This window comes from Phaenicophaeus curvirostris, chromosome 9 (genome assembly GCF_032191515.1).
Source record: "Phaenicophaeus curvirostris isolate KB17595 chromosome 9, BPBGC_Pcur_1.0, whole genome shotgun sequence".
In the NCBI taxonomy this organism is placed as follows: Eukaryota; Metazoa; Chordata; class Aves; order Cuculiformes; family Cuculidae; genus Phaenicophaeus; species Phaenicophaeus curvirostris.
In genome coordinates, this window is record NC_091400.1 from 34,010,689 (window position 1) to 34,024,249 (window position 13,561).

Sequence of the window (13,561 nt, forward strand, 5' to 3'; positions counted from 1 at the left end):
ACATAATACACAAAAATACAATCTGGGCTTCTCCCCTGGAGATAGCCAGGCTGCATTTTTGACTAAATCTTTGTAGGTTGTTACTGGTTCGGCTGGGAGCATCATGAAATTTGGGGTTGTTTAGCCTGGAGAAGAGGAGGCTGAGGGGAGACCTCATTGCTCTCTACAACTACCTGAAAGGAGGTTGTGGAGAGGAGGGAGCTGGGCTCTTCTCCCAAGTGACAGGGGACAGGACAAGAGGGAATGGCCTCAAACTCCGCCAGGGGAGGGTCAGGCTGGACATTAGGAAAAAATTCTTCACAGAAAGGGTCATTGGGCAGTGGCAGAGGCTGCCCAGGGAGGTGGTTGAGTCACCTTCCCTGGAGGGGTTTAGGGCACGGGTGGACGAGGTGCTAAGGGGCATGGTTTAGTGTTTGATAGGAATGGTTGGACTCGATGATCTGGTGGGTTTCTTCCAACCTGGTTATTCTATGATTCTATGAAATTTGCTACGGCCGGAACAAATACAGTATCAGGATCCTTTCCACCATCCACAAGCACAACCTTCAGGTGGTCAAAAATTTCAGAGATCATCAGGATCAGTGGGTTGGCTAGATGAACTAAAATCTCCTGTAACCTTAGAGTTAAACATCCAGCTGGGAGATGTGTAGGAAAAAAGCACTGAAGTGATTCAGAGTCTCGGAAGGTAACCAGCTTGCTATATATATATACATAACGCTAGATGGCTGCACAGTCTCCAAATAAACTGCTTTTGCCTTCAAGTTTAATTATAGAATCATAGAATCATTAGGTTGGAAAAGAATCTAGAGGTCATCAACTCCAACCGTACCTGTCAACTACTAAATCATGTCCCTAAGCACCTCATCTATCCACCTTTTAAATATCTCCAGGGATGGGGACTCAACTACCTCCCTGGGCAGCCTCTGCCAGTGCTTGAGAGCCCTTTCTGTGAAGAAGTTTTTCTTGATGTCCAATCTAAACTTCCCCTGACACAGCTTGAGGCCATTCCCCCTCGTCCTGTCACCTATCACTTGGGAGAAGAGGCCAACACCAACCTCTCTACAACCTCCTTTCAGGTAGTTGTAGAAAGTGATAAAGTCTCCCCACAACCAAAAGGAGATTAAGCTCCAGACTAAACAACCCCAGTTCCCTCAGCTGCTCCTTGTAAGACTTGTTCTGCAGCCCCTTCCCCAGCTTCATTGCTCCTCTCTGGACACACTCTGGGACCTTAATGTCTGTCTTGTAGCAAGGGGCCCAAAACTGAACACAGGATTCGAGGTGCAGCCTCACCAGTGCCGAGTACAGGGGCAGAATCACCTCCCTGCTCCTGCTGGTCACACTGTTTCTCATACAAGCCAAGATGCTGTTGTCTTTCTTGGCCACTTGAGCACACTGTTGACTCACGTTCAGTCGATTGTTGTCTAACACCTCCAGGTCCTTCTCTGCCAGGCAGCTTTCCAGCCACTCTTCCACAAGCCTGGAGCACTGCATGGGGTTGCTGTGTCCAAAGTGCAGGACTCTGTACTTGGCCTTGTTAAACCTCATTCCACTGGCCTCAGCCCATCGATCCAGCCTGTCCAGATCCCTCTGTAGAGCCTCCCCACCCTCTAGCAGATCGACACTTCCTCCCCGTTTCGTGTTGTCTGCAAACTTGCTGAGGGTGCGTTCCATCCTTTTATCCAAGTTGTTGATAAAGACATTGAACAGAACTGGACTCAGCACTGAGCCTTGGGGACACCACTTTTGACTGCCTCCAGCTCGATTTAACCCCATTCACCACTCCTCTTTGGGGCCAACCATTGACTCAGCAGAGGGTGCATCTATCCAGGGCAGCGGTAGCCAGTTTCTTAAGTAGGATACTGTGAGATACTGTGTCAAAGCCTCCAGATTTGCTATGTGTCCGTCAGCAGCAGCTGAGCCACTGATGAAGCAGCTTCTGAGACACCCAGTTCCAACCTAGCCTTTTAGGCAATCTGAAATCCCCATAACTGCCAAGAAAAGGGTGGAGTGTGCAGCAGGAGGCAGAAACCTCTATGGCCGTTCAGCTTTAATCACCCATATTTGTTTGTTTGCAAAGACATCTAAATAACACCACCCACCATTCCATACATTAACATCCCAAGGTGTGGGTTTTTTTGCATACAGCTCTCGGTTTTCCTGCTCCTGCTGCAGTGTGCAGCTCAAACAAGACAGAGCAGGATTAGAGTTGTCAGGGAAAAGAATTGATAGCACAGTGTTACACTTCAGCAGGTAAGCAGTTCTCTTGAGGGCCAGGTCATAACTGAGAATATGACATCTGCTGAGAAATGACAGTTTTATCCATTTCATCACCTGGTCCAAATCTTTCAGGCTCAGAGTTCAGTCAGCAATGTGTTTCCTGGCTTACATTTGGGCAACTGTAACAAAATGCTCTTCTAGTTTCTCAGTACATAATTGTTTGGCTCTGCAATGATCTGTGGCTGTGCATTCACACAGGCACCAACTTCACACGTAATGAGAAACAACACTCACCCCGATAACCTTCTGATGCAAAACTACGGGCTGCAATCACTTAACATTAATATGTACCAGGATCAGAGCTTACGGCTTCATTTCCAGGCACTCCAGGTGTGCAAAGTGGCTCCAAACACTGGAAGGCAGCCAGCCCTGTTGGACAAAGTTCCTGGTCCCTAAAACACCTCTTTGCTTCTAGCTGCAAGAAATGAAAATGTTACAGCTGAGGCATAGAGGGAGAACACAGAAATCCTGCTGTGCTGCAGCTTGCTGCCTGCGCAGCTCTCCTCCCAGTCGGCCTGGGAAGCCTGGGAGTCACAGCGTGCCTGACTGCAGCCTGTGACCCACTGGATGCTGGGAATTCACAGACTGTTTCTAATGGATCTGGAAAAGCTCATCACTGCGTGCAGCTTTGCGTGTGCTGCTAAGCAATCAACAGATGTGTGGGCTTAGAGTCCTCACCTACATTTGAACGTGCCAACTCCTTGCTTCTCCTTACGGTCAGAGTCAATTCCAGCCAGGAATCATTACACTTTGAGTGTCACGTGAGACAATCACCTCTAAGTTATACTAAAGGAAAACTCTTGTGGAATTTTTTTCTGGCAGGCAAAGGGAGAACACAAATATCTCTGAGTAGCAAACTGCATGTTGAGATCTTACTACAGGTTGGGAGCACAGCAGGGGGAGATACATAAGTACCAGTACCTGAAGGGGGCTGCAAGAAGGCTGGGGAGAGATATTTTACAAAGGCATGGAGTGACAGGACTAGGGGGCATGGCTATAAAGTGGAGAGGGGAAGATTTAGGCTGGCCATGAAGAGGAAATTCTTCACAATGAGGGTGGGGAAGCACTGGCCCAGGTTTCCCAGGGAAGTTCTGGCTGCCCCATTCCTGGAGGTGTTCAAGGCCAGGTTGGATGGGCGTTGGGCAGCCTGATCTAGTGGGAGGTGTTCCTGCCCATGGCAGGAGTGTTGGAATTAGATGATCTTTAAGGTCCCTTCCAACTCAAAGCATTCTATGATTCTATGTACAGACAAATCCCAGTACTGACAACGTGTAAGAGTGCGGTCGAAGCAGCACAGTGTTCACAGAACACTGCCCATGGATACTACATCAGTTCCTTCTTTTGTGGCTTTTGTCACTGTGATTCTGCCACACTGCATGACAGCTAGTTTGCAGGAGATGATAAATGTTGTGGTTTTGTAATACCTTCATAACTGGACTAGCTACAAGCTTTATCACCAAGTAAATGTTTTTTACGCATTTAATTGTCATTACAAATAACAGGAAATACTGCATTATTGTCAAGACTATGGTTTAACCCTAGCGGTGAGGAGGTCTAGATTCCCAGTCACACTGCCTTCTTGAAGGCCTCTTGAACTGCACCAGAACCATAGTGGAAAAGGACCTGTAGGTCCCATTAAGAATCCTTTCTGACTGCACAGTCAACCCTTTCTTTAAAAATTTAAGTTGTCTTCAGAGGAACCTACACTGTATGTGTTTTGCCTACAACTGTACTTACAAATGTGATGACCTTACGTTTTGTAACACAGGACCCTGAATTCACTTAGCTCACAACATGCAGACAGTAAAGGGAAGTTATCAACTCATTTGTAATACTCATTTCTTCTGATTCCTGCCTAAGCGGTTTTGTCATGACTCAGAAGGGACTGGCATCCTACAAGAGAATCTTGATCTCCAGCATCAGGCTGCAATATATACAGACCCAGAATCTCCAGCCTGCTAAGTCCAGCATGTGCCAGAGCTGTGGGATCGTTCACCCGCAAATGGCTCCCTGCAACCTGGGTGGGGTAATACATGCTTTTAGCATATCTGCTGAGAAGTGAAACTCCCCTCCCTCACTCTCACCACAGCACAAAGGTATTTTGAATCCTAGAAAAAGGCGTGCCAAAAATAAAATATCTTGCCAGCAATGAAGAGAATGAGGAATGTGAGTAGCTGGTCTGTTGGGCTCGAAGGGGGAGATGATTAATCACTAAGGAGGGAGGATGACTGTAGAATGCAAGTCAGCATCTCTGAGTATTTTGGTTTTCCTCCCCTCATCCCTTTCTCCTCTTAAAATGAATTTTAAGAGATTGTTTACAGGAGAATCCCTTCTGCGTGCTTTAGCATCTTGTCATATCTGAAGTCAGAAAATCCCATCCTTTCAGACAGCATTCAGAAAACACTGGTCTAGAATCGTAGAATCATTAGGTTGGAAAAGACCTTTGAGATCATCAAGTCACACCATACCTTTTCACTACTAAACCAGATTCCTAAGCACCTCATCTACCTGTCTTTTAAATATCTCCAGGGAAGGTGACTCAACCACCTCCCTAGGCAGCCTGTTCCAGTGCCCATTAACCCTTTTGGTGGAAAATGTTTTTCCTGATGTCCAGTCTGAACCTGCCCTGGTACAACTTGAAGCCATTCCCTCTTGTTCTATTACCTGTCACTTGGGAGAAGAGACCAACACCAGCTTCTCCACAACCTCCTTTTAGGTAGTTGTAGGCAGTGATAAGGTGTCCCCTCAACCTCCTCCAGACTAAATAACCCCAGTTCCCTCAGCTGCTCCTCATGAGACTTGTTCTCCAGCCCCTTCACCAGCTTCTTTGCTCTTCTCTGTATATGCTCCAGGACCTCAATGTCTTTCTTGTAGTGAGGGGCCCAAAACTGAACCCAGGATTTGAGGTGCGGCCTCACCAGTGCTGAGTATAGGGGCACAAGCTCTTCTCTGGTTTTACTGGCCACGCTGTTTCTGGTACAAGCCAAGATGCTATTGGCTTTCTTGACCACCTCGGCACAGGGCTGGCTCATGTTCAGCTGCTATCAGCCAACACCCACAGGTTCTTCTCTGCCAGGCAGCTTTCCAGCCGCTCTTCCCCAAGCCTGGATCACTGCGTTGTGTCTCAAGTGCAACACTTGGCCTTGTAAGCCTCATCCCACTTCTCACAGCCCATCAATCCAGCCTGTTCAGATCCCTCTGTAGAGCCTCCCTACCCTCAAGCAAATCAACATTTCCATTCAACTTAGTGTCATCCACAAACTTATGAAGGGTACACTCAATCCCTTCCTCCAGGTCATTGATAAAAGATGTTGAACAGAACTGGACCCAACACTGAGCCTTCCTTGAAAACAAACCAAGAGATGCAGTGATTCAGGTGCAGCTGCAGGCAGAACCTTGTACAGGGGCTGAGATGGCCAGTGAGATGTCCAGCGGTACCTGGAGAGAATCCCAGCCTCAGCAAACCCACTGAGTATTTTGCCATGTCAGCAAATATCCTCTCCTTGCCAAATTCTGTCAAAATTCCCAGGATTTCACCCCAGAGCTTTTCTAATCTGCTATTTATGAAAGCTTCTGCTGCGATCCAGTCAGACTGCACAGCCCAAGAATGAATGACTCAACATAAACGATGAGCAGAAAACAAGCCATCATAAGTGGTGGTCTAGTAATGCTCTTCTTTTTTAAACCCCAAGTCACAGAAAGCCTTATGGTGCTGATTACGTGTGGAAACAAAGCAGGATAAACTTCAGGTCCTGTGCTGGTGGGAATATTGCACTTGGATTTAAATGTAAACCTGGAATTTTCATGTACCTAAAGTAATTAAGGCTCACATAGGATTCACTGAACAATAGGGATGTTACTACTTGCACTCAGACAAAATTCTCTCTCAGATCAATTCCTGCCCTATGGTTTCAGCTGGATACACTGTTTTCTATTTTGTCTCAAAATCTTGACTGGGAGTGAGGCATTTCTTCTAACACTGTTACACTGAGGCCAAAATCTACCTAATTTATAAATTCTTCCATATTTACAGGGAATGAAAGGGCTATAAAGGTGTGAAAGTGCAGCCTTTCCCTCTTTCTTTTAGGTATGAGAAGAAACCAAACACACCCAACTTCTCTCAGAAAATTTTATGCTGTGGTCTTGATCTTGAAGAAGCAACAAAGGCAGGAGTTTTCATCCAAAGGAAGGGTTTTAGGTAGTTTTGATAAAAAGTATGTCTACAGATGCCTCTCTGGTATGAACCGGCTTTTCAGCCTTAGTATATAAACAGAGCTCTCATTAGGACCTGTAGATGCATCTAATTAATACAGACCTCACAGAATGGAGTGGTGCTAGGTAAGACATGGTCCACTGTAGATCAAGCGAGCTCACCCTTTGTGGGGCAAGCCTGTAGCATCCTAAGGTGCTGTGCCGTGTAACTCAAGTACTTCAGGGCTAGCACTGACCTTTCTCTCTTCATGAAACACCAAACACTGGTCCTGGGACCTAAGCAGGAATCACCACATACTGTAAACAACGGTAGCATGCAACTCATATGATTGCAGCTATCTGTCATTACAGTACTCTGCTCACATGGAAACAACCCAGGATCAGTAGATCTGTCTTACAGCAAAAAGCCAAAGAAATCTGAGCATTGTGGGCTAATATAATTAGGTGCCAGATAGGAGGGCTCACAATTTATTGCGCGGACTATTTGTCAAGGCATGTTCCTGGCATTCTAATTCCATAAATAATATTTGCCAAATAAAAGTATTAACTGCTTCCCCCAAGGCCTGCCAGAAAAAAAGAAATAAGCAGACCAAAAAGAGCTTAGGCACATTCCAGTTTGGGGAGGAGAGAGAGGCTGCAAAGACATCTCTACAGACTTATTGTAATACCTTTATGATATGTTTGCCTTTTCTTAACCAGAGGGTGGGGATGGGGGAAATATGATTCCTTGCTCTGAGAGGGTAAAGATCGTGTGCCGTATCTGTATGGAAAGCGTGCCTGCAAGGGTGTCTTGAGCTAGGCTGACAACAGCCAGAGAGGCTTCTGGCAGCTGCTCGTATCCCAAGGAAATGGGCAGGTATATGAACCAATCACATCAAAACTGGGGAAAGCCGGAGGAATGAGGAAAGCGTTTGGATCTGCTCAAATGATTATCTTCTTAGAATCATAGAATCATAGAATAACCAGGTTGGAAGAGACCCACTGGATCATCAAGTCCAACCGTTCCTATCAAACACTAAACCATATCCCTCAGCACCTTGTCCACCCATGCCTTAAACACCTCCAGGGAAGGTGACTCAACCACCTCCCTGGGCAAATTCTTGCTCCATTCTTATTTACAAGGTTCATCCAGGGCAGAGTGTCACCTCTTCAACCCAAACAAAGCAGCACCACACAGGGAGCACTGCAAGTGTGCCAGTGTCTTTGCTGTGATCCTGCAGGGACCTTGAAGCACTCTCAGTTAAAAGAAATTGATTACAATGATAAAAGATAGTTATCTTTGCTTTATCATCGCTTCATAAATTCTGATGAAGACTTTGTAAACTTCCCCTGCTGCTCCCCTAAATGCTTGTGCTTCAGGCCCAAACTCAGCTACCCCTTTAATTCTGTGTAGGAGATCCAAGATCAAAGCTGGTGCGACTTCTTTTCATCATAGCTATTAAAAGCATCATCCCTGGAATCCAGATAGCTGCTGGTTTTCATTCCTCAGCCATGGGGTAGCCAGATCTAACATTTCAGAGTTAACGCCTGGGTTTGGCGAGAGTTATGAACTGGAGTCTCTCTTGAAATCTCCCCTGCTCCCTGGAAGATGGCTCACCTGCCCTATGTTACCCCATGTGGATAAATTTGTTAATAGTGCTTGCCTCATGGGTACCAACATTTCAGTGACAGTGATCTCTATGCAATCTGGGATCTTCTGAGATGGAAGGTGAACTGTAACCATACATTATATTATCCTCAGGAGAGGGGAAGAGAATTGAAAACATCAAATATTTACTGGAAAAAAACCAGACCAGCCCTGTATTTAATCAAAATGTTTTGGTTTGTTCCATTTGTAATTATTTCCACCCAGTGGAGAAATATTTTAGCCATGAAAATGACAGTCCCCTTCCATAGGCGGGCAAAATAAGAAACCGTGTTGGTTCCTGTACAATGCCACAGTGAAGACGATGTATTTTTAATGCTGTGTTGAAATATTCTTTACTTGTATTCCAGTAATACCGAAGGCATCAATTTAGGTTTAACGATCTATTGTGTACAATGCTGGAGGGTTTTCTTAGGGTGGTGGAGGGAAAACCAAAGATTTGTGGGGAAAGAAGCTTAAGTGACACTTCATTTCCCCTGAGACCCATGAGAACATCAATACAAACATTGATTATGCCCTCAAGACTGACTGAGGCAGAGGTTCCTAGCAGATGAAGAACAACCTGAGGGCACAGGGAGTTAGAGCCATTGCCACGTGTGCATTTTTTTTATTGGAAACTCTGGTTTTCACCTGCTGTAAAGAAGTGGACAGGAAATAAAATCCCCATTTCCATGCAGGGTTTGCTCTTATACTCAAATGACTGTCACAAAATAGAAGCAATGAATTACAGGTACCTTGATTTTAGTTTATTGAGATCTCATTCCAGCCAAAGGCTCACTGTGTATTTGCTTTAATTATCACGCGTCCCTAAAAAGGGTAACATTTTAAGCAGATTTTCTGCGACTGACTCCTCCCCTTTCTCTGTGCCTCAGGTACTTGAACTCTGTATTCCCCGCAAAAAAGTGAAAATAACTTCTGCTGCAAGTCTCATTGAGATCTATAGTGAAACACCACTAGAGACAAGTTGTTGCTTCCTAGTTCTAGGATATTTCTTACCAGAGCTCTCAGTCACCAGCAATCACAGTTGCATTTTCCTGCCTAGAACAGGCAATCATTTTCTAGTGCCAGCTGACTTCAGTGCCCAAGTGAAAAGGGTGAAAAGGGAGATGTAATTCATAGACATCGCCACTTGCTTTTAAGAGATTTTTCACCCAAGAACATCACACTGATTTCTGTATCATCTCAGTGTAAATCCTGCTTCCTGATACTATCTCTGAACCTTGTCTATCCCACTCAACAGGTTTATTTTCATGCCCTCTAGCAACAAATACTCTGTGGAGGCCTCAGCCTCTGCCAAATGCGGTTGCATACTAATTAACACAAGCACCTTGCCATTTTCTCCTCCAACTCAAAACAACAGTGCACCAACTACACATCCTTTTCACCAGCATATTGGCTGACTAAGAGGAGACCAAAATATCCCACCAAGATCCAGCTGCTTGGCCCTTGACTGCAGCATGAACAGAATTGATCTGCCTGCTTCTCAGAGAGCTGTGACGTTTGGAGACCCAGCTGACACAGACTTAAACTTCTGTCAGTGAGACAGAAGAGCAGAGAGCATGGCTGGGGAAAAGGAGGAGGGTTTTGAAGAGGAAGAGGTTGCCCAAGGTGTGACTACTCAATACAGGGAGAGCCACCTGAGGTGCAACACTGGGAGGATGAGGAGGCCCATCTGCTGGCTGGCTGCTGGGTTGGAGAGAGAATAGAGCTGTAACACGCTCCCTTGCAAGAGGCCAGCACCCCGATAGCACTGGAGGGGAGACTACTCCTTTTTTTGTGAGGAGAAAGCAGGGTGACCACAGCACACTTGGTAGGCCACGTCTTCACCAAAATACCAGGATGAAATCACAACTTTTATCTCAGATATTTAGACCTGCTAGTACCAAACCTCACATTAATTATCAAGAGCTCTACCTCATCCTCCCTTTGGATACTGCTAATGTTGTGAAATCTTTTCCTCACCACAGTCCTTTCCACGCAGTATTTTCCATGCCAGCAGTGAAGTCTGGTCTGCTCCAAGAGGCTGGGATATCTGCAGAGCACCATCCTTCTTGTGTTTTCAGCTTAATTTATGATTGTTTGCAAGCAACTGAGAGTTAAAACTGATCAATGATCCAACAAGTTTAGGATCTATGCCAAAGAATCCTCTAAAAACCAGTCACAGTCAGGTGCTAACTAGAGCTGCCTAGCCTGTCTAGCTTTGTCTGTCTTATATCCCACTGCGTTACTCCACCCATAGCTTTAAAATCACCTCTGCTTCTCCTAGAGCTTTCTGAAAGTTTGTGAGCTACCCAATCCAAATTTGTGTTAAATCTCTGTAAAGATCCAGGTGTTCAGGTATAGGGTTTGGGTTGTGTTCATACCTCAAAACTACCAGATCATTAGTTTGTATGCTTGGGGATAGCAAGTGAGTTACAGACTCACTTGTACATTTGCATTATGATAGATTTTCTCTAATGGCCTTAAGCTGCATCAGGAGAAGTTTAGATTGGACATTAGGAGAAATTTCTTCACAGAAAGGGCTCTCAAAGCACTGGCAGAGGCTGCCCAGGGTGGTAGTTGAGTCCCCATCCCTGGAGGCGTTTAAAAGGTGGGTAGATGAGGTGCTTGGGGACATGAAGAGGTATGGTTAGAGTTGATGATCTCAAAGGCCTTTTTCAACCTGATTCTATAATTGTCTTTTTTTTCTGAATTCCGATGGTTGCGAGCCATTGCAGGCATGAATTTTTATAGTCAGGAATGTTACATTTAAATATATCAATCTGTTGGCCAGCAAGAGAGACTAGCATTTGAAAAGAGAGGCCAGGGAGGTTTAGAGTTAAGAAATATTTCTATTTCAAATGGATAAACATGTAACATTACCTGCGAGGCTTGCTGATAAGAATGTGCAGACACTTGGATTAGTGCTGGAGCCAGAAACATTACACCAGATCTGATGGGGAACAGCTCTGCACCTTCATGGCCAGTCTGACTTCGGCATCCAGTGCGTGGTGACAGCACACAGCTCAGCAGCTTCCTGGGGCTGGCAGCGTAACCACTGGTGGTCCCCTGATCTTTTCCCTGTGTTGTGGAATGGTGCTGGTCCACCTTCGCAAAAAGCAAAAGCTCCCTGTTAAAAAAAAGTAAAAATCTCTAATGTATGATCCTGCAGACCTGTACTGTTTTCACAGGAACATCCACAGCAGCATACAGATTCACTCTGGCTATCATCTTTGCTTAGGCCAAGTCATCTACAAACACGAGGACAATGACAACAAAGGCTTGCTATTTCTAGGGTTACTGGGGGCCAGGATGAGCAGCTGCTGGCGCTGTGCCATTCCTCACGCCTGTCATTGACAGTGTCTGAAGGGGCACTAGTCATGGCATCTGCTTCAGCTGTATGAGGAACTGCTATTTCAGCTGAGAGACCTAAACTTGCCTCCAGTATGGGGAAACCAGAAGACTCTGGAAAGGGGTACTCCTGGCCTCCTTCCATCCCCTCCTTTTCCTTGCTCATTCCTTCCTGTTCCCTCCTCAAATCCTCTCCCGGCCTTATCACATTCCCTCCATTCTTCTCACCGCCCTCTGAGCTTGCCTCTGACATGCTAAGCCCACACTGCTGTACCCCGCCAGCTTCCAGACTTGTGGCATGGGGTTCCTGGTGGCGACAAGGACGGTGTGGGAACCCCCTGGCATTCCACTCCTATTCTTCTTGCAGAGCTCTGAAAATTATATATATGTACACTCTTTATCCACCTCTGCTATACGCAGCACCACATAAAACCACCTTGATGCTATCTATTTCCATAAGTTAGTTTCCATAAATGCTCCTCCACCTATTACTCACTAAAGCATTCTTATCTTATCTTGCAAACCTGACTTGACATCAGGCAGTTTGGTGTTTATATGAAAAAAAAAAAAAGGGTTTGGCTTTTAAAATAGTTCAGGAGCCAAAAACAGAGCTAGATCTACAGAATGCTTACTCTGCATTTTTGGGTGCTAAAATGAGCAGCCAGCTCTTCCCAGAGGGCTGGCTCTCTGTAATGGTATCCTTTGAAAACATTTTTTTAATATCATTGAAATAGTTAGATGTGGAACCTTTGCTGAAAAATCATATTCTAGCTCGGTGCTTCCCTAGCAGCCAAGCTTACCTGAAATCTGCTGGGCAGCCCTTTGCAGCCCTTCCTTTGTTTTCTGCTGCATTCTCAGCCTGAAAGAATACGGGTTATCAGGGCAAGGGTAAGTCTGACCCCCACCTGCTGCTGATTTTAACAGAACGGGACTTGACTGATTCAGTTTGCAAGGTTGGGACAATATTTTATTGTCTTTGCTTGTTCCTTCCCATTAAATCTAACTCCTGAGCAAGCAAATTGCCTGTGGGACTGCAAATCACCCAGATTCAAAGCTGGGTCATCTGGAGGTCAGTATTTGCTCTCACTCTTTTTTTTTTTAATGTTGTTGTTGTTGTTAAGAGCGCAGTTAGGAAGTCTGTGGAAGGCACCAACCCAAGCTCTCCTTACATAAATCCACTAGAAATGTGTATGGCCATTATTTTTACCTGGCATGGAGACCTGCATGTCTTAATCCATCAGTTAAATTGTATTTGCTTCCAGTGAGGTACCATTGCACCATGACTGCTTTGGTGTACGTTTGGTGACATCTACCCTCCTTCCTGTGAGTCGCAGAGTACCACAGAGTCACAAAGTGATATATCACGAGCTGGTTATTTCAGGCTACGTAAATATCTCTCAGGTGCTGCATATAGGCTAGAAATTCATAAAAGTCATGAAAGTCCTAGACCCAACCCTCGAAAGTCCTTGGTAGTTAATCTTCTTTGGTGGGCTTAGTTCAGACCTGAACAGAGGAGATATGAACATATCGTTGGCATTTCCCATCTAGACCTAGGGATTAATAACAACCAGTTTAATACAGACTCACAGCTTTAATGCCCAGGCACCTTTCCAAAGCAGAATGGTTTACACCTCCTTTTTCCAGGTAAAGAGGTAAAAAGCAGAGAGCATTGAACTGATGTGCTGAGGAGCACTCAACGCTTATGTCCAACCTGAGCTCCAGTGCCCTTCCACTGTGTGAAGGAGTTGCCAGGCATGGGGCCGAGCAGCAACACACACCTGCTGCTTGCACACAGTCATTTACATTAGGAAAAAATTACATTAGGAAAAAATTCTTCACAGAAAGGGTCTTTGGGCACTGGAACAGGCTGCCCAGGGAGGGGGTTGAGTCACCTTCCCTGGAGGGGTTTAAGGCACGGGTGGACGAGGTGCTAAGGGGCATGGTTTAGTGTTTGATAGGAATGGTTGGACTCGATGATCCGGTGGGTCTCTTCCAACCTGGTGATTCTATGATTCTATGTATGCAGACGGCGGTGTACGCTCCAAAGTCACGTTACCAACTTCAGCTCACAAACAGTGGAGCCAGACATATCCTCCG